The sequence below is a fragment of the Marmota monax genome, unplaced genomic scaffold, assembly GCF_021218885.2.
Source record: "Marmota monax isolate L192 unplaced genomic scaffold, Marmota_monax_Labrador192_F-V1.1 WCK01_AAM20220418_F8-fsc00005, whole genome shotgun sequence".
Lineage (NCBI taxonomy): Eukaryota > Metazoa > Chordata > Mammalia > Rodentia > Sciuridae > Marmota > Marmota monax.
Window position 1 is genome coordinate 26,200,326 of NW_026692254.1, and position 21,375 is coordinate 26,221,700.

The 21,375-nt window shown below is 42.4% G+C and overlaps 1 protein-coding gene and 1 long non-coding RNA gene across 3 annotated transcripts in view; one reads left to right on the forward strand and one right to left on the reverse strand.

Moving 5' to 3' along the window:
* LOC124087807 (uncharacterized) overlaps window positions 1-21,375 on the forward strand; it is a 92,474-nt gene that overhangs the window by 56,741 nt on the left and 14,358 nt on the right. The window contains exons 2-4 of the long non-coding RNA XR_006850199.2: window positions 14,811-15,324; window positions 17,246-17,360; window positions 19,473-19,560. This is a non-coding gene — a long non-coding RNA (uncharacterized LOC124087807). The remainder of the gene's footprint in view (window positions 1-14,810; window positions 15,325-17,245; window positions 17,361-19,472; window positions 19,561-21,375) is intronic.
* Window positions 1-21,375, reverse strand: part of Ntrk3 (neurotrophic receptor tyrosine kinase 3) — a 389,370-nt gene that overhangs the window by 40,810 nt on the left and 327,185 nt on the right. The window lies entirely within an intron of this gene.

The window sequence follows — 21,375 nt, forward strand, 5'->3', positions numbered from 1 at the left end:
GGGAGCCAGGCTAAGTGCATCTTAAACCTCTGGCCTCATTCTGAAACAGAGATAGAAGGAGATGTGTTCAGCATTTCACATTTGGGAACAGAAGTGGAAGTCTTGCCTCAATGAACAGATGTGATATAATAACTTATGGAGTGTTTATACTATAGCAGGATATATGTTAAATGAGTTTAAATTCACTGCTTTATTCAATCCTCCCAATATGCATTGGCTCTGGAAATTATTATCAACACCGCTGCATGGAGGAAGGAAGAGAGGGAGGGAGGAAGGGGAGAAGAAGAGGAAAATATTAGAACATTTATTCAAAAAAGCTGAAGAGGGAAATATCTAAGTTATATACCTAAATTATTCTGATTCCAAAAATCCATCTTCTTACACACCTCCAAGTTGAAATTCTTGTGCAATTACAAGTTGAAGGAAGACTCCCAAGTAAAATGATGTTTTAAGGCATGTAAATTGATGGGTTGGGGTGGCAGATTTTGTGATAGAAATCCTAGAATTTGATTTTTATAAAAAAGCAGCCATAAAAGCTGAAAGGGGATTTTCATTTTAAAATGTCTAAATCAGCCAATGTAACGAAGTAAGATGGGGGCCCACATCAGCCCAGAGAGCACTCAGAAAAATGATATCAGGATACAGCGGATGTTCCTTGTAGACAGACTGGAAACAGCAGCCAGCCGTGGGCTTCGCTTCCCCAGTCGTTCCCTTGTGGCTTTTCTCTGCAGGATGCCCAGTGGGACTCTGCAAGTGGTGCTGGGCTCTCCCCCGGTCAGCTGGGCTCCGGATGCCAAGTCTGCCCTGCTGCCTTCGTTACTCAGCATCTGGGTCCCAGATAATCTGCTCGACTGTTACAGCATTTATCATCATAACTTTCCAATTTTACTACCCATGATTTTTTGATATCTATTTCCCATTAACATCTCTTTCTCTAACATCATTGTCTCATGCAGACAAAGGGAGAGGCAGAAAGATGGAAGGATTATAGGAAAAAGTCTATAGGAAATTATAGGGAAAAGATGAGAAAGAGGGAGGTAGAGAAGCAGCATAGACTGAGCCTGGTGACATTATTTGACTCTTAGAATTAATCCAACACCAGAAATAAATCCTAAACCTGGAATTTTTTTTATTATTATTAAGACACCCACATTGCCTTTTTAAACTTCAGGTATATTTGGCTAGGTTTTCTGTTACTTGCAGCTAAAAAAGTTGGGATAAAATAATGGAAAATTTGCCTTTTAAGTTAGTCTTTATTTCTAGGAATAAAATGTCTATTTCTAGACATGAACCTGAGAAGAAAGATTTTGAGAGATTCCAGAGGCCCAGATAGAAGTCAGTTTTCTCACTGAGGGCAGATCTATAATAGGCCTTCTCTCACTGACCAAGTGCCCCATTCTCCTTCCCTGCCCTGCATGGTGGCACCCACGTGCCAGGGGTTCACCAGCCATCAAGCATCACAGGACACAGTTCACAGAGTGTGGCTCTGACACCAGCATCTGTGCTGAAGGCTCTCCTTATATGGCTGCATCTGTCTGATGATAGACTTCCTCAGCCAAATGCATTTGGCTGGAGGTCATACCAGACCTCTATCTTCTATTAGGATCAGCCACAAGTGACAAGATGGGTGACACAGCAAAAATTAGAGGATTTAACTAATGCTCAAGAGAAGTAGACATCCGCTCAGAGACATTGGAACTCCTACCATTCCCTGTCATGGCATTCTTAGACAGGAGGTAGTGTCACATTTCTTCCAGGTGTATAGATTTCTCATGAGTCATTTGTCCCAAAACAACTGTGAATAAATAGACTTGACCAGCTTTGAAATCCAGATCGAGGAGTGCATAACCCATCATAAGAATCAAGGCAACTTTCCTTATAAGCAGTGTTGGGTGGTATAAGAAAAAAGATGTCCTCCTCTTCTCTGTCATCTTCCCTGTGGCTCCCATACCATTTCATGTGAAGATCTGAGTACCACCCCATTCTGGGCTAGCCTGTTCCAGGGACTCACACAGCACTAAGACATCTATTCAGATCATCAGAGAGCACACAATGCCAAGGAAACCAGAAGTTCAAACACTGATGGCCATTCAATGGGCAGAGTTCTTACTTTGAGTAAATCTCCAGATGATAATCCAGAGGATTGGCCCTGGGAAAACACAACTGATTTTCCCAAACTTATAAAAGACCAGAGATACCATATAAATTAAGAGAAATCTTGCACAGATGGATGTATTAATTTTTCCCCAAAGGCCAGTCTTAACTCTCTCTTGAATCCTAAGATAGGATGCCAATGAAAAGGTGGAAAAACCATATTCTGTAATTTCAGAGCTATTACAGTACATAGCTGTTTGACTCCATCAAAGTTCCAGTGTGTTTTAGAATGTTCCATAGCTTAGAGACAACTTTGCTGCAATCAAAACTACCTTATTCTCAGCAACAGCTGAAAAACACTCACATGTAAAGAGTACTGAATAAAAATTACCCTAAGCTCCTCTTGTGTGCCTTGATCATGCAGACAGGTGTGTTTTCAGTCCTCATAGAAAAACTGGGTTGGTTTGGGTGAGAGGCATCCCCTGGGGCTCCCATCCTGCTAGTGTGAAGATAAATCTGTGAACAGGCCCCCAAGCTGACTCCTGTGTGCCCTTAGACTTTTAAGACCTGAACATTATACTTCTAGCTGTGACTAACCCCCTCCTAGAATTTCACAGAGCCTAGAATTAAGATATCTACTCTGTAAATGGCAGAATGAGTCACAAATAACCAGAAAAAGAAGGAATATCTTTGTCACTTTGAAATGTAACCAGACAAATCCAATCTTTGCCTCTATTTCCAAGCAGGACTCCATAGAGTACCTGATGCAGAAGAGAGTAGTCAACTGACACTGAGATAGTTTAATGTTTTCCAAGAAAAAGGTAATTAATTTTCCTTTTTGGTTTTACTAAGAAGAGGACTCAGAGAGATAAGTCAGAGAGGTGCATCCTGGAAAGGAAGAGGAACGGTGCTTTGCTTCTTAGCCCTTGAGTCTGAAGTGAGGGAGGAAACTGGACAACGTCCATAAGCTATGAAGAACCAGGACCTGATGTGGTAGCCATAATCCCACAGTGAGAAGCCCAGTGGGGGATATTCAAGTATCAGGAATATATTCCTGTGATGCTGACGTTGTGGTGGCCAAGAAGTCCTTGGTAAATGACAAGAGTAATAGATTCATAGCTTCTCTATATATGGCAATTATTGTGAAACTAAAAGAGACGTTGCCTTGAAATGCACTAAAGGAAATGTTCTAGGAGTCCAAGGAAATAATGCCACTACAGGTTAAAAAAAAAAAAATCTCCTTTAGGAAAACTGGAGAAGGCGATTGAGGGCTATTGATATCTCAAACTAATTCTTTGCTTTGTTGTAGCGGGTCTGTCCTATGTCTCTAAATGGTAATTTTCTTGCCATGTGACCTCAGAAGCCCATCTAACACATAAGGCAAGATGCTATTTAATTTTTTTTTCTGGGAAGTATAGGAAAGCACATCACAAATAAATACAAAGTTACATGATGATAGCCATAATATCTGAGATATGGTTCAGAGACTTTCTGCTTCTTGCTAATAGTATCCCAAGACAGGATAAAGTCAGTCTGCATATTTCATTCACAAAGGCAGACAGGAATTAAGAATTATCTTCAAACTCAACTTTGCATTCAAAGTTGAGTAAAAGCCCCTTCATCCAGTCTCAGAACTCTGCATGCATTCTCCCCATCCCTATTATCTATACCCAGACACCATGCACCAGCCCTCCCTCCAACGTGCATGAAATCCAGGAACCCTGTTGGGCTGAAGTTAAGCTTCTACCTCTACCAAAGATGGATACCAAAACAGGAAGCCTTGCTCTCATGCCCCACCAAATTTCCCATGCCATCCCCATTCCCAATAACAACACCACATGGAGAAGCAGCAGAAATCAATCTGTCTTCATGCACAATCAGCAAAGACATTGACAATCACCCCAACACATCTACTGCTCCTGATCCAGCCATGCAGATCAGTCTGTATGTGGGACCTTGGGGTAACCCAGGGAGTCCTCCTTTGCTTTACTTTTCCCACCTTCTACCAATTGGTAATCTATGGATGGATGCTGAGACTAATGGATAAAGGCAGAATTTCAGACTTAGGTCAACCTGCATTTAATTCTTGGCTCCACCATTTTCTAGTTGTGTGTTTCAATGTCAGTGTGCTCATCCCTAACATGGGACTATGATGAATTCTTCACAGGAATAGTGTAGATTAAATAAAGCTACTCAAAGCCCCAGCTAGAATAGATGCTCAGAAAATGTAAGTTGTCCCCCCCACACACACCCACTGCCCATAAAGACACCAGATGGATAAAGGAAGGGCCTTAAGATATCTGAATGGTCAGTGCAAATCACAGGGTAAGGGACTTTCTACAAAGATACTCCCCAAATGAAGGAATCCAACTTTATTCCCTTTCTGGTGCCCTCTTAGTGATGCCAATGAGAGATGACACCTATGCTAACAAGCAAAGTATGTTTCCCATGCCATGACCACCTGACTCTTCCTCTTTGATTTTTGTCACACTGAAGTCTGTATTTCCTCATGGGCGCTCAGACTTTTCAGATCTGACTTGTTTCAGAAAGTTTTAGCTGAGCCACAAAAACTCTCCTTGGAGAAAGTAAATGAACTAAGATATATTGTCTTCTTTTGGCAACTCAATTACTTTGACCTCTCTACCTAAAACTGTGTATGTGTGTGCATGCACAAGCACACTTACACACTACCACCACCACCACTACCAAGCACTTATTTTTCTCCTCTCTGCTTTCCTTTCCTTCTAAGGACCTTTCACTCTCTAAATTTTTATGTACCTCATTTCACTTTTGTCTTCTAGTTCCCTCATTAAAGGCAGAGACCTTTGTCTATTTTATTCACAGTTGTACTGCCCACATCTAGAATAGCTCAGGATACATTGGAAAGAGATTGCATGTCCCAATTTACCAGAGAAGGACTCAATTTATACCCTTAGTTCCTATTGAATTATTAATAGCTTCCTTTTCACTCTCAGCAGTATCCAAGTTTAGACAATCAATACACACAATTGATTTATAATAAATATTTTTTTAATTGGATTAATAAATTTGACCAATCTGATGCTTTAATAAAACTTGTCAACTTCTGAAACTGAGAGTTTGACCCTACCATAAGTGAAATACGCATGATATATTAAAAGCACAAGATGTGATTAAGCTCTTGTGGTCCCACTTGTAAAATTCTCAAAAGGCTGGCAAGTGAGTTTTTCCTGATAGACTCTAGCTAGATACAACATTAAGAAATCCTAAACTTTAATGTCGACATTAGTAGCAGTGTCAAGATGAGAAGCCTATAAAACTGTGGCCCTGAGACAGCCTGGGAGGCTATGCTTAATTTACCTCCCTAACCAAATCACGAGAGAAATGAATGCAATTGTCAAAGAATTCCCCTGCACCTGGCCAGGAGATTGCTGCATAGGGATAACATCACATATCAGAAACCAGAAGTTTCTCGATTCAACATCAACTCCATGACAACACACCCAGTCCGTGTTTGGAAACAGTATCTGGCCAGTGGGAAAGCCTCTTCAGATGACAAGCAGGACTTGTGCTAGGTACTTAAAGCTGGGAAGGTAAATCTTGTGGTTCTGTTTCACTAAATGGATCATTCCCAACACAGAAGGAAAAAAGCCCCTAAGCAAAAAAGTGGAAGGAAGCCATCCAGTTCAGTCTGATAATAAAGGCAGGACAGATGGAACTTCAATGACTCTGCAGTATGTCCACCTCTTCACCAGAAATTACCATAGAAATTGAAGTGAGGAGGGTAAAAACTCTCTCCCCAATGCTTAGGGATATGACTCAGTCACAAAGGATCTATAACAACTGTCCTGAGCATCAAATCATTTAGACAAAGATTCATCTGAGTTCAAGGGAGAGATCTCCCTTTCTTCAGGCCTATTAGCCTATGTGTGTAGAGTAGTCTGGCTTCCTTAAAGGGAGTCTCTTATGGAGTACAGACACCCAGAGTACACACAAAGCTCAAGGTCACACCTCCTGAAATGCGAGAAAGCAGCCAAACCACCCTCCATGCAGAGCCTCCAGCCTCCACCACACACAGGCCTGGACAGATCCCTGGCAGCCATTTTGAATTCTGGCGGCTCCCCACAGCTGTGCACTGTATTTTAGCAGACCATGGCCCCGCCACCCCCCCACCATGCTGCCTCCCCATGAGATATCCCAAGCACATCAATGGCTTTGGCAGGAAACTTCCATGGAAGCGGAATGATGCCCCCATGGTGGAAGGCAGGAAAAGAGAGGTTAGAGAAGCAATCCCCATGGAAGTTCCTCTCCAAAGCCTGCAAGCTGTCAATCTGTGTGTGAACAGCCCTGCCCAGACCCCCTGGCCCCAGAAATGAAACCCAGACTCACTGTGGAAGCTGCCGGTGCTGCGAGCCTCTGCCGCTGCCATGACACGCTGAAGGGGCCCTTCTGGCATGGCCCTTCCTGACAGTGAATGGGGAGAGAGCAAGGGAGGGGAGAGAAGACAGGGATGAAGGGAGAGGAAGGAAGCACGGGAAAATGAGAGAAGGGAGAAGGGAAGCACGTGTATCTTGAACTGAACTGAACGGTGTGTTTCTCCTGACCACGGCCTGCGAACACCTGTCCCACAGCAGTCCACCTGCAAGTCTCTTGCTGAGCAGTCCACCCAGAAACAGCACTCAAAGCCCCGCAAACATACCGTGACACCACTCCGAGTCCATGACACCCAGCTGTCTTCCTTTGAGGGCCACCGAGAGTCAACTGGCTTCCCTCCCGGGACTCAGTTCTCTTCTTCACAGGATGAGCCTCCCAGCCAGCCAACCTACCACTCTGAAAGGAAGTGGGTTTTATCTAGGAATTTCAACCCCCTTAATGTCAAAGAAATAGCACTTTCTCCAAAGTGTCTTATTGTGTTAGCAGAAAATCCCTGAATTAACTACCATTTTTTTAGGGATTTCCAGACCCACCTCCTCACTTTCCCAATTTGGAGAGGAGGAGAGCTGGCTTGAAGGTCACCTGTGTGGGTGGATGACTCAGCCTTCTTCCTCCTTGTTGTCAACAGGCTCAAGTATTGGTGTTCTCCATCACCTCCTGGGAAAAACTCACTTCTCTTAAAATGCTCTCAAGAAACTAGAGGAGGAGCTGTCAGGCTGCCTTAAAGGAGGGACTTGCAGTAACTTAGCAAAGGCATTTCTCAAGCGCCTTAGGGGTCAACAGCTATGGGCAAAGGATAGAGCCCCAACTCCCCATGGAGCCAAAGGCAGAGAAGCAGCCCAGGAACGACCTGAGGAAGAAGCAGGTTGGTGAAGCAACAAGTCCATGTGTGCAAACCTGGAGGGCAAGCCTGAGGAGACCATCCAATGAAGGCAGTGAAATGGGATCTATGGTTTCCGATGGCAGTGAAGGTCAGACAGTGAGAAAGAACAAAGTAGGAGAAGAAAGGACATATGGGCATCTGGGAAAAGATGTGTCCTTCCAAAATTTGTTACGTTGAAGTCCTGACTTCTAATACCTTAGAATGTGACTCTAGGTGAAGATAGATACTTAAGGTAAAAATGGAGTCCTTATGGTGAGCCCGAATCCAGTATGACTGATGTCCTTAGGAGAAGAGAAATCTGGACCCACAGAGTTATGAGGGAAGGCGACATGAGGACACAGGTCAAAGGTGGCCATCTGCAAGTCAGAGAGCAAGATCTCAGAAGGAGCCAAGCCTGCCTGCACCTTGATTTTGGAATGCTGGCCCCCAAGTTCTGAGAAAATAAGTTTCTGTTGTTGAAAAACCCCTAATGTGAGGCATTCTGTTGTGGCAAGCCCAGCCGGGGACTATAGACAGAGAAGGCCTCATGCAAATGCAGAAATGAGAACATGGCACTGTAGAGCAGAAGATAGACTCACTGGGATAGAAGAACCCAGGGGCTTCCTTTGACAGAGGTCAAGAGGAATAGTGGTGGAGTGCTGGAGAGCCCTGTAGGCCAGGGTGAGGAATTTATATTTGGAGAAATGAAGATTCACTCGAGGCTCTTAAATGAGTAGGGGGGTGGGATGTAATTGAGGAGCAGAGGTAGGACAGCTCTGAGCCTAAAGGTACACACATTGACCCAGGCACTGGCCTGACCAGGGTGTAGTCAAGGGTAGCTCCTGCCAACTTGCAAAGAATAAGCCTCACTGAAGGGCTATGAAGAGAGACATGGCAGGTGGCACAGTAGGTGGTGAGGAGACAAATTCAGAAAGACTCCCCTTTGGGGAACCTCCCAAGAGAGTTTTCACAGATGCTAACAGGCTGCTCAAGAACACGACTGAAGAAGCAAGAGGCGTCCACGGTGAGTTCATTTCCAACACACCAAGTTTCAGTCGCCAATGAACTCTCCAGGAGAGGCTTCAGATGAAGCAATCAAAGAGAGAAGAGGTGGAAGTTAAAAATGTAAATGCAAACAGATTTTGTGTAAAAGCAAAAAAAAAAAAAAAAAGGTTTGAACCATGGGAGTGTGTGAGGTGTGCAAAGAAAATGTCTAAAATAGCTGCACCAGAACTTTCAGTGAGAGGAGGGAGAGAAACCAATGGAAGAGGCAAAGAAGGGCCAGAAAGGGGGAAAAACAAGACATCACTGAGGCATTGAAGAGGAGTATTATGCAGTTCTGGTGGAGAAGGCATGATGACGGGGAGTAGGAATGGGGCTGTTATTAAGAATGTCATTCAACAGATAGTTCAGAAAGAATTAGCCTGGAGGAAAGACATTTGAATTTGGCCATGATGGACCATTGTGGACCCCCAAAACTGCAGATTCAATGAGATGATAAGACCAGAATCCCCCAAAATAGAGAGGATGAAAACTACCTATTTCCTTATCAGAGGAGACAGATGGAAGTTGAAAGGGGCAGAAAGGTCAAATGAAGATTTTTCTTTAATGTAAAAGAGATTGTATTTTTTTTTTTTTAGAGAACAAAGGAGGGAGAAAGGCTTTGAAGAAAGGCTTCAGAGAAAGATAAACATAGTTACAGAAAGAGGTGGGCTTGATAGAGACAGGGCAGGTGACAGATGGTGAGGCACGAGGGAGTGGGAAAGAATGCAGAGGTGTGAATTTGAAGATATGAAGAGGGTGGATTTGGCCTAATATTTCATAGCTTTACAGAAATATATACTTAACAGTTCCTCACATATGCATAATGAGGCCTTAAATTACTATACTGTATCTAAGCAATCTCTATTCTAGAGTTGACTCTTAGGATCTCAGAATTGGGGGAAAAAAAGCAAAACTTTGGGAACATGTATTTCAACCTCATGTCCAAAGCACAGATCTCTACAGCACCTCTAAAACGTGGATATTCTGGAAACCACTGGGGATGGAGAAAGCACTGTTTTGCAGGTGGTCTGTTATTTTCACACAGGTAAATGCCTATAGCACTGTGCTTCACCACCGAGTCTGAAATATCTCTAGAGTTTTCTAATATTGCCCCCTTATTCAAAGGAACATGCAGTAAAGCATTCATCCCACCAAAATAATGGAGGACCAGTCCTCAGAGCATCTCTGCACTGAAGCCTGGGTGGGAGATTTCTGGGTATCTCAAATTTCAGTGCCCTTGAGCATCATCCCACATGAGTCATTGACCAAGATACATGCCCGTCTTGTCTCCTTGTTTGTTCACTTAATGGACTTCACGGAATTACTAGCATATACTAGGTATAGCACAAGGGATGTGTAATTGGTGTAACTAATGAAACAAGGCACGGATATTGCTCTTACAGAAATATCAAGCAACTATGATCAAATATGTGTTAACTGATGGTCCCAAGAATACATTTTCACAATGAATAAATGCACAAAAAAATCACCTCCTGAAATAAATTTTCAGAACAACATTTATTGTCTCTGACCACGATCTTCCTTGTTCTAGTATTCTTCCCTCACCCTTGAGTTTCACAGCATCTGTGTTACACACTTAGGACTTTGTGTGACTCAAATAATTTGTTGCTGCTTGTTCAACTATTACAACAGAAATTCCGAATTCCCTAAATTAAGTTCACCTTGCTGGATGTGGTGGCCAGCCCTGAGTCACCCCAACTGTTTGCCTGCTTTTTCTTCAGGAGCCTTGCCATAAGACCTTTGAGGGGAAAAAACAATCTTGGACTTGGATTATTATAGGCTCACATTTCTAACTCTTAAACTCTTCCTAACCTCATAGAGGCCCTACTATCCTGGTATGCTCTTTAAAATTTTTACTCAAGAAATTCTCACTCACCCTTTAAAGGCCTTACTTGTGACTCAAAATACAAAACCTAACTCCACTCCTCACTTATTGTGCAATCTGAGGAATACCAACGAATGTTTCTGAGCCTCAGTTTACATGTCTGTGAATAGGAGTAATCATACCAGTTAGTTGACCTCACAATGCTTTGATGGTAATCAAAAATAAGCACAAAATCTGCAAGGCAGGAGACTAATGTACTTGTCTTAACTCTCCCACTAACTGGATTATAAACTTAACAAATAACTGTGCCATTCTTCTTCCCCTCTTCCTCCTCCCTCCCTTCCTCCCTCTCTGTCTCTTGAGGTACAATGTCCTTACCAGTCAGATGAGTTAAGTAAGCTTGATAAGACGACTTCCAAGTTCATTTCTAGCCTGGACTTCACAAGTTTGTCATTGTAGGTGGTCTACCCAAATTTTTTTCAGACATTTATCAAAGGCTTGCATAAAATACTTATGGGGGAAGGTAAATGTATGAAGGAAAACAGTCCAATGGGGTAGAATCATAGCCATACAAGGACTATATCCAAAGAATGTTGATAATTATATCCACATCTGCCTGCGAGCAGAACTCTAGCAGAAAACCCAATCCCTGGGCTGTTCAATTTTTCAAGAGTCAAAAACATGTCCAAAGATAGTGTTGGTATATTGATAAAAGTTGGCATAGAGCTGATGGCACTGGACTGGCTGGGAGATCTGTATCTAGATTGCCCCAAACTTTGGCAAGGTTTCCACCTTAGAAAACTTAATCTGCCTAGAAATAAGGTGCATTGATGTACACAAGTTCTAAAAATAAATAAATAAATAAATAAATAGCTTCTAATTGAAGATAATTTAGGATACTGGGATACCAGTCTCACCCGTGAACTTGGGCAAATAAATCTAATGAGCCCCAGTAATGCTGGTCCAGCTGGTAAACCCCTCCCTCTGTATATATTCCTTCAACACAGGAGTATTTGATGAGCTCACATCTACGCCATGTGAGAATCCATTATCGAGAGAAGCCAAGGTGAGAGCATGCATAGAAGGGTCCAGCAGAAGCCCTGGGGTTGTGAGAACTGGCTGTCATGGAATGCATCAGGACTAGAGACAACAGGACACAGGGGCCACCAATCCCTCTTCCTATATCATGGCAGCTATCACCCGTGGATCACCACATGCTTTCCCACCAACTCTAGATGCAGTCTACCAGTCAGAGCAACCTCCACCATCCCTCAGAACCGCTACCTGAGATGGACTTTCCATCCCTGGGGCATCTAACACTTGCCATGGAGGCAATTAAATTTACAAGCAACAAAAGGACTCATTTTTTTTAGATCTGATAGCAATCCAGTGACATGTAAGTACTGGGGACTACAATAAAAAAGTATTGGAAAATAGTTATCATACAATTTGTCTCTTTAAGATCGTCCTAAAACAGATAAAAACATGGATGTACATCCAAGGTTGTCTGAAAAGATTTGAGAGGCTCTTAGGCCACCACAGCTCAATTGTGTCCTACTTGATGCTGATGAGGAAAGAATATATCTTTCAGAAAAGTCACTGGCTGTTCATGGAGGCCTGAAAGAGAGAAGGTCTTAGAATTGGGAGGCGGCAGTGTTCATCCCCTCCTGGTTTGGGGCAAGAGAGAAAGAAGAAATGATATAAAAGACTTGGAGTATTTCCAAATCTGTTGGGTAGCCAAGGATCCTGTTACTAGTTGTTCTTAGCTAGGTGTCATTAACTATTTGATTCCTCAACTCCCTTGCTCTGACTTCTTCCTCTTCAAGCTATTTTCTCAGTATGATTAGGCTTCTCACATAGACTAGCTTACTGAAAGTGAATGCTTTGGTCACATAGCCTTTGAATAACCTGGTCCCTTGCATGCATTAATAAATTGTCCATTGGGTGCCAACTCCAGTGTCCTGTGTGTTCATTCAGTCCTCTTCACTGATAAACAGATGTTGGGCCATCCAGGGGGAATCAGATCCACTTGGCTTTCTGGAAGGTGACACCATTGCATCTTTCTGATGTCCCTACCCAGAGTGCCCATATACTGACTATTAACACCTGCCAAGTGGGGACTCACAAGTATTTAAGAATACTTAGGTCAGTGGAGATATTATTTCTTACCACTGAAAACACCTCACATGGTATCATATGTATTGAAATCAAGCACTCTTAGTAAGCATTCATTATGTGACAATCCCTCTGCTAAAAATGGAACGAACTCCTTTGCCTTCACGGTGACTTAGGCTTTAGGAGGTAAGGGATAGATGTAAATCCAAATGACTCAAGAAAAAGAAAAAATAAACACAAATATCAGGAAGTTGTGATTGACCCATTGGATAATGAAATGACCAACTACAAGAACAAACTGGGACAGAAATCAAAGGTCCAATCTGGCTACAGAGGCTGAAGAACATGACTCAATAGAGGCATGATGAATCATGATGATTTGCAGGTTGGAGAGATAAAGTGCTGACAGCTAGCTACTGGTGCCAATCAACTATTCGATGTGAATGAACTTAACCATTTTTTCCCAGAGTTCTCATGGTTATTTACTAAGCACAGAGTATCCTGGTGGTGATAGGGCTGTTGCTGGCAGTGTTGGTAAAACCAACTGCACCCAAGCCAAGAGTTTACAAAGCACTTGCGTATTCATTATCTAATCTTATGCATAATAATGTAAAGCCACCATCACATTGCAAGTGAGAAGAAAAAGGAGGTACAGCTGGACTAGCCTTCTCTCTAACCCCAAGAATCCAGGATACATAAACCTGAAATCTCCCTCTGGGTACAAACTTAGGAAACCTGGAAAATGGGCTGTAATTCTGAAGACTTTTGTCTACTATAGAATTCATGGTTCACAATTATCCAACATTTATTAGTTCCTGGCTGGAGCTACTAATTCTACAATGGCAAAGCTCCTCTTTTAATCACCTATGCTGTCTCTTCCTGGGCCTTTAACAAACCAATCTGAACATTTAAACTGATTCTGAAAGAGTATGTGGCTTTATTTTTTATTTCTCTAAATTCCCTTAAGTAGGCTCATCTCCCCTTTAATTTTAGTATCCAGTACCAAAGACTCATCCTAAGAAATACTTTGGCTTGTAACATACTTAAAATTTCTTATATATAATTTCTACCTTATTCACTTACATGGAATAATAATAACCATCTATTGAGTGCCTAATAGGTACCAGGCAATTTGCATACATTATCTTATTTAATCCACACAAAAGAAGAAATTGTTCTCCCTCTCCCTCTCTCTCTCTTCCTCTCTCCCTTCCTCTCACGTGCACTCCAGCTCTTGCGCTCACTTTTTCTCTCTTTTTCCTTTTTTCAGAATCTAAGGTCTAGAGAATGTAAGTAAATTTCGTAAGATCACATAGCTCTAAGCAGAAGCTCAAAGATTTAAAATCTGCCTGACTTCAGAATAAGGGGGTGCTCTGCCCACCTTCTCTTGGGCAATCCCCGCCCCCACCTCCAGCTTGTTCCTATGGGATGAGCTTATCCTGGAAAAAAAACAGCCAGGAGCAAAAACTGTATTTAAAATTCTGAATTTCAGATGCTGCATTGACCCGGTCCTCTGCTTCCTCCTTCTCCTCCTCCTCCTCCTGTTGTTTAGTCAGAGGCAGATCACAAATTCCTGGGCTTTGAGGATTAGAAGAGAAATACAATTCCCTACCAGGAGGAAGTCAAGGGAACACAATGTTCTCTTTACATGCAAATATCTTAATTACAGCTGGTAAAGAAGATATTTGTATGGAAATTTATGTATTTTTATATGTTATATATTCAGTTTGTCTCTGAAAACAAAAGGCTTTCTGCACTTGAGGGAGGAAAATGGAGCCAGTTATGATACCTCCATCACAGCCCCCCACAGGAATGGAGAGAACAGTAGACTCAACATAGAGGCCTCCTGCAGCCTCCTCCTCTCCTCTCTTGAGAATGGGGCTCCAATATACACATGCCTCAGGTTCTTGGAATTTTCTGGTGGGACATCTTCCCTGTCTCTCCACCCCAATATCAGTGGTCCCCATGGAGACAAGTTGGTAAAGACAGCATCCATCCACTCCTGTATCACCTTCTCTGACAGAAGAGAGCAATGGGATTTTAAAATTGCACAGATGAGACTGAGTTTAGGAGACCACTTGAAAACTGCTCTCAGAAAGAAAATGGTATTATCTGGCAGGGCAAAGGAAGGAAGTATTTTTATTCTGTTGGTTTTCCACCAGTCAAGACATAGCCAGTGAATAATATAACCAGTTGTCTATGAAAATACAAGACTATTTCAGTCACCTAATCATCCCTTAGTTTTCCTGAGTATTATATTGCCTGCTTTATAATATAAATCACATTTATCTGTACTAAGGACATGGGATGAGATAGACTTACCTTGCAGAAGATAGGATTCTGGTTAGACATGATAGCATCCTACTTCTAAACAAGTGTTAAAAATTAGAAAGAAAAAAAATAAGTCTCACTGATAATCCCTTCTTTTTGTTGCAGGCTGAAAATGTAAGGAGGAAACCTGTGGAATCCCAGGAGAAGCTCAGGGAAGGAGTGAGCAAACCATCTGTCTGGGATGATTGTGATGCCATTGTGCCTGGGACCATCACATATGACATTTAAGGCTCCTTTCAGCTTCATGTTTCTTTAAAGTTGGATGAAATGATTTGGCATTTGCTCATCTGTTTTTCACACTCATGGGATACAAAATGGACAGAACGGCCTAAAAGATGCATTCTTAAAAATCCATCCTGACCCACAATTTCACTGTTACATATTTTCAAAGCTGTGATCCAAAACTGCAAGGAAATCTGAGTCCCCAGACTCTGGCCTTCAGTTCACCATTCCAAATTCCATTGATTCTAATGCTTTCCTCTCCATTATCCACTGCTACACCACCACTGCAGCCCCAGTCTCACTGCCTGTAGCTTGGACAACTACAATGGCTCACTTCAACACAAGTTTCTGTGACTGCCCATCAGCTACCCAAATCAAAACAGCTGGTCTTCCAAGGGTGGGTGGATATTTTCTTCCATTCATGTATCTTGAGTTTTGGTCAGTTGAATAACACACCATTCTAGACCACTCTCCATTTGCTTGCTTCTGTGCCTTAGCTCACACTAACCCCTCTGCTTGGAATGACCTACTAGTATTCAATCCACTGACTGCCAATCAACTTCTCAAGGTCTATGTCATTGTTCCATTGTTGAAATTTGTAGCCACCTTTTTATATGATTGCCTTTCCTCTGGCTTACAATAGAGCTACAAATTTTTATCCTGTCTTACTTTTCCTAAGAAATTTTCATTTCCCTGGGAATAGAAATTGTGTTGTTTTCAGACAGACATGGAGTTGAACTGAATCGTGTATGCCACACATGGACCTTGTACCTAGGGAACTTGGTACAAGAGAGGAAATTAACCAGAACAGACAAAGTTCAGCAAATATACAAACTAGATTGCTCATCTTAAAATTATGTAAATGCTCTAACACTGAGGAATCTCAGGGTTGGGAACACATCACCAATCTTCTCTAAAACTCCATTTTCGCATCCAAAAGTGGAAGCCAGCAATCATTGATCACTTACTTCTTTGGGAAGTTCTCAGAAGACACTCTTTCTCTCTAGGAAGAGTACTGAGGAGGTTTCCAAAGGCTGGTGTGAAAGACCAAAGTTTCACTAGGTTGAAAAACGAGTTCTTCTTCTGTTGGGTTGGGAATGAGAATGTACACCATCAACCAGTGAGACACAAAGAGCCAGGAGAATTCGATGGCAATTAAAGGCAGAGTTAGTCATTCATCAATTGATTAGTGCTTTTCTCTGGTTATTATCACTGTCACTATTGTATGTGGACAGAACAGTTGTCCTAAATCTTCACCAGGAAACCTGCTGAAGGGGTCACATTACTCAGTCTCCAGGATAAAAAAGCCTTCCCCGCTCCTGGCCAAAGTGCTTCAAGATCCACACAACTGGGACAGGCATGGGATGGCAGAATAGCCATGGCTCTTTGTTCTTCTCCTGCAGCTAGAGCTGCTCTCTGTTTCTCTCTCTCTCTGCCTGCCTGCATATCTATTTTATAAAGTTCTATTTGAAGATGAGGTTTTAATGCAGTAAAAACAAAAGAATTGCATTGGATAATTCAGCACCTAATTCAACCTTATGAGTTGAAAATCAAGGACACTGATTTAAAGTCAGTGTCACCAAAATCACTAAATGACTGAACTGGGGCCCATTATTTAATGCCTGCTCCAGGAAAAGGAGGAATGGACCCACAAATGCATGTGAAGATGAAAGTTCAGCATATCCTTCAAACTCCCAACTAAGAATCCATGCGGTGGCAGAAAATAATGCTATTAGTGTGGCTAGTACTTGTGAAGAGATAGGGTATCCTCAAGATGATGAAAAAGAAAGACAGGAAGCACCCACTTGATAAATGATAAACTTAGGTCCTAGGGGGGGAAAGTGAATTTATCCCATGTCAATGGTCATATCCAGGAATAAACTGAGGCTTCCTGGCTTCTAGTTCTGCATTGGAGATACCATGGTAGTCACAGTTGCCAAAAGCCCATAAGCAAAGCTTATATTCCCCAGGACTAGTATTCCTAGGCCATTGAGAGGGAAATGTCCCAAATATCTCCTTTACATCATTGTTAGAGTTCATGGCTGACACCTCAACTTTCTAGTCATCATGACTTCTCTAGGTCATCTTCAAATCAGATTGCTGGGATGTCCCATAACAGAAACCACGAGATATGTCTTGGTATTTACTTCTGTCCTTTATGAAATGATTGAGTTTTAGGTAGATATCCAATATTACCACTGCATTGAAAAAAAAAAGTATAAAATGTATGGGGTATAGAGATGGAAGAAAGGATTTATAGAATCTCCATTTCTGAAGAATGTATTTGAAACTTTTGCCCATATAATTCTTTCACCCAGTTGATTGGAGTATGAGAACCCTAAATATCTCAAAAAAAAAAAAGAAGAAGAAGAAGAAGAAGAAGAAGAAGATGGTAGAATAGAAATTAAACTTCACTCACTGAACTACATCCAGGTAATATGGAAAAAGCTTGTTTTAAGACAAGAAGTTGTTCTTTTATTTTATCAGAAATGGAAAAAGGCCTGGGATATGAACAGTTGTGGTCTGGGGTCAAAACAAATAGAAATTGCTTGAGATGACCTTGACTTTACCCTTGAAACCTCTGGCCATTTCTCCCTTTTATCCCGAAGAAACAGAGCCTCCTTTTCACCATTATACACAAGACTTTAGTCCCATAGAAGAAAAAAAAAACCACAGAACTAGACACCATAGAACTAGAATCTAAACTTCAGGTATTCTAGATGAAAGTACTATCTTTGATTTATGCAACATAGACACAAAACTGGCACTGAGACAGAGGTTTCCTAAATACCAGTCCTGTCCCTCAACAGACTTTCACATTCTAAAATGTCTGATATTTTGTAGATAATTAGAGTGCAGATCCACTGGCTTTAATCAAGGAAACAAGGTTGTAATACCTATAATTAGCATAAATCTATCCCACACACCTTCCTCTGTATTCCTTGCCTCTGCAGCTTGGTGCAGCTTAATAGGTCTTAGCATTTAAGTTGTTTTTCTAAATTCACTCAAGAAGTGCATACCATGGCACCCTGTCTGCCTGGAGATCTACTCTGTGGCCATGTCTCCTAATGAACCCATGCACCCGCTACCAAAGTTGAAGAAAAGAACAAAGGTGTGGTTTAGGGCCTGGGAATCTAAGGAGACCCCCCCCCCCCTTCTTTCTTTTAGCTTCCTGGCTAAGCTCTAGCAGAGAAAGTTAACTCCGGCCCTGTCTGCGCCCTGTCTAAAGATGGTTTCCCAAGACTGCACAGTTCTAAAGATTTACTATGAGAATCTGCAGCTACTCGTCACTCACAAAATAAGGGTTTTCAGCAGCTCTGGGCCTTGGTGCTACAGGAGGGTCCTATAGCCCACCTATCCCCATTCCTGCTAACTGAACCATGGAGTCCTGGGGCCTCCAGAAAGTACATCAAGGGTTGTCCTGGGATACCAAGCACTAAAAGAGAGACTGAAATAGGGAGAACCAACCTCTCACCCTACTTCAATCACAGCAGTCCCACTACCCTTAAAATAGGAATTGGTCAAGTGCAATGTGGTAGCTGTGAGTGTATCCTAGGACTGTAAAAAGGACATTAATGGTAAAATTCATAGACTCCAAACAGTATAATTAATAATTTGTGCCACTGACAACTTTTTTTTTTTTTTGACAAATGTACCAATGTACCATGGTTATAGGAAGAGTTGGGAAAATTGGGTGAAAGGTATTCGGGAACTCTATACTATCTTTGCAACTGTTCTGTAAATCTAAAATTACTCCAAAAACCAAAAAAAGGACAATGATTATAAATCTTCCCCATTGTTCTCTATATAAATAAAAACATGGGTAATAAGTTATTAGAATATTTTAAAAGCAACAAAGAAACCATCAGGCCCTGTTCTTGGGGTCTGGCCACTGGATTTCTTCTGAGACTCATCTTCTGAAATTCAGTAAAACTTTTCTTTCCCTGGTATCTGGGTCTACTCAGGAGAGCCTAATGATTGAAACCACAGGAATGAATCTGGCTAAATCCCCTTCAAACAAGGTCAGCAATTATCAAGGTCTGGTATGCCCAGCTGCTGATCCTTTCTAACCCAGTTTAGCTGCGGGAGTGGGTGCTGGGTCTCCCTACCCCTGGCCTCAAAGGAAGGAACTATGATTCTCAGAGTGCTTGGCAGATTCTTGCCCAAGAGGAGATGAATGCAGTTTTGAGCTGCTTAAGATTTCCAATCAGAGGAACATAGATTGGAGTAACAATTGAGCACAGGCAGTTCTCTAGCCTTAATCTTGCCTCTTGGGAAGAACTACTTGTCTAATTGGTCAAGGCTGGGCATGACACCACAACTCCTTCCCCTTCTGAGTGGTGGGTGGAATGGTATATCCTCTTTCCTACAGAGAACAGAAAAAAATCTGCCTCTGGGCTGGGGTTGTGGCTCAAGGGATAGAGCACTCACCTAGCATGCGTGAGACACTGGATTCAATCCTCAGCACCACATAAAAATAAAATAAAGGTATTGTGTCCACCTACAACTAAAAATGTATATTTTTTAAAAAATCTGCCTCTCTAGGAAAAAAGCTGCCATATTCCTGGGCTGCTGTGCTGGACTGCAATGCCTAATCTGGGGACTCAGTGGACAAGCCCACTCTGGCTGCAAGGTGAGTCCTGCATCAGGACAATGGTTCCATCATGATTCAAGTGCACATTATTATCGTAACTTGCTGGCCTTCTCTGCCTCAGTGGGCTCAGAATTCATAATCTGGAGAGGAAAAAGGGGTTCTTACTACTGAGTGGGCCTCCCAAAAACCCCAATAGAGAGCAGGGAGCACAGATGGCACACTGGGATCCTGAAAGTCCCTTGAATTGTGATCAGTTGCTTTTAAAGGTGAAAGCAAACTACAAGTCGTTTTGTAGATCACTGACTCCCTCAGCCCACTAATATCCACTTGACTTCCATCTAAGGACCTCTCCCTAGTTGAGGACAAGCACAGCTAGTCAACATTTAGAGAAGCCCCAGACTCTCAGCTCAGATGATATGGTAATCAGCCATTGTTCTGGATGGTCATAAAACGGAGAGGGGCTTACATCATGTCCTTGGTGCTTGAAGCTCTCTCTGCTTCAGGCCATGTCCTGGATTGCTTTCCTCTGCCATGCCACTCCACCATGAGTTCTGCCTCACCTCAGGTCCAGATCAATGAAGCCGTCCATCTGTGGACTGAGACCTCTGAAACCATGAGCCCCAAGTAAACTTTTCCTCTTCTGTGTTGTTCTTGTCAGGTCCTTTGGTCACAGTGACAAAAGTGCCGACTAAAACAGACAATACTTTTGTCAGGAGGGGAGATGACAGAACCTATGCAGGCCAGGCCCATGGACAACAACCAGAACACATTCCTTCATGGGACTTTCCCCTTCTCTCTGACTAGGCATTCTAGCTGAATGCCTAGGATGACTGAGGACGCCACATAAGGACAAGGGTAGTGTTCCATTAGCCTGAATGGCCATGTGGAGGAGGGCTACTCTCCCCGTGAGCGCACCTGTTCATACTGTGATGTGACCTGAAAATGAGCTTCTATCAGTGTTGGAACCATTATATATTTTTGCATCTATTTGTTACCGCAATTGGCCTACCTTAACTAATACCCTTAGGTAAGCCTTGTTCAGAATGCTCATCTTGGAACTGGGGAAACCATTTTTTTTATTTTAACTCTAATAACAGTAACAGTAATTAATATTTATTGAGCATTTATCATCCTAAGAGCTTTATATGTATTACCTCGTAATCTTTACAGCAAATGCATGAGATAGGGGCTATTAACTTCATTTTACAGTCGGAGGCACAGAAAGGGTAAATAACTTTCCCCAAATCATATAACCAGGAATTATGAAAGCAGAGATTCAAGTCCAGGCAGTGTGGGTCCAATTTTCATCACTGTCATGGGAATACCATGACATCCGTAAAATCAAATACTTTACCAACCAGATTGTCTTGCTCTAAGGTCATTATCCTTCCTTCGGGTGCTGCTGGGGACCGTGGCCTGGAATCTCCAGCTTAGAACCCAGTGCCATGCTCCCAACTCCTAGACCTGCTTCATGGCCCTGATGTCTTTGCCTTGACTTTTGCATACTTCCCTCCTCATCTCCTGGACACTTGGCTTTAGTTTCTGCCAGAACCCTGCTTTTGACCTTATGTCATTATCTCTGACTCAGACCACCACTCACCCGTCTCCTCTGGATATTTGCCCCAGAAAACTGTTTTTACTTCCCTAGACAACACTTGCCAAGATTTTCCCTGCCACCTACTGCAAAATTCCCCAGTATCCTCACCACAGATTTACCTTGACTTGATGGGTATCTGATTGCCTGTCTGGGCTCCTCCTGGTCTGGCTTAATCCACTTCCTGCCTAACTTTGAATTCACATTCTGACCTTATTCACTGACATTTTTATTGGGTGTTTACCAAGGAACTAGGTAGG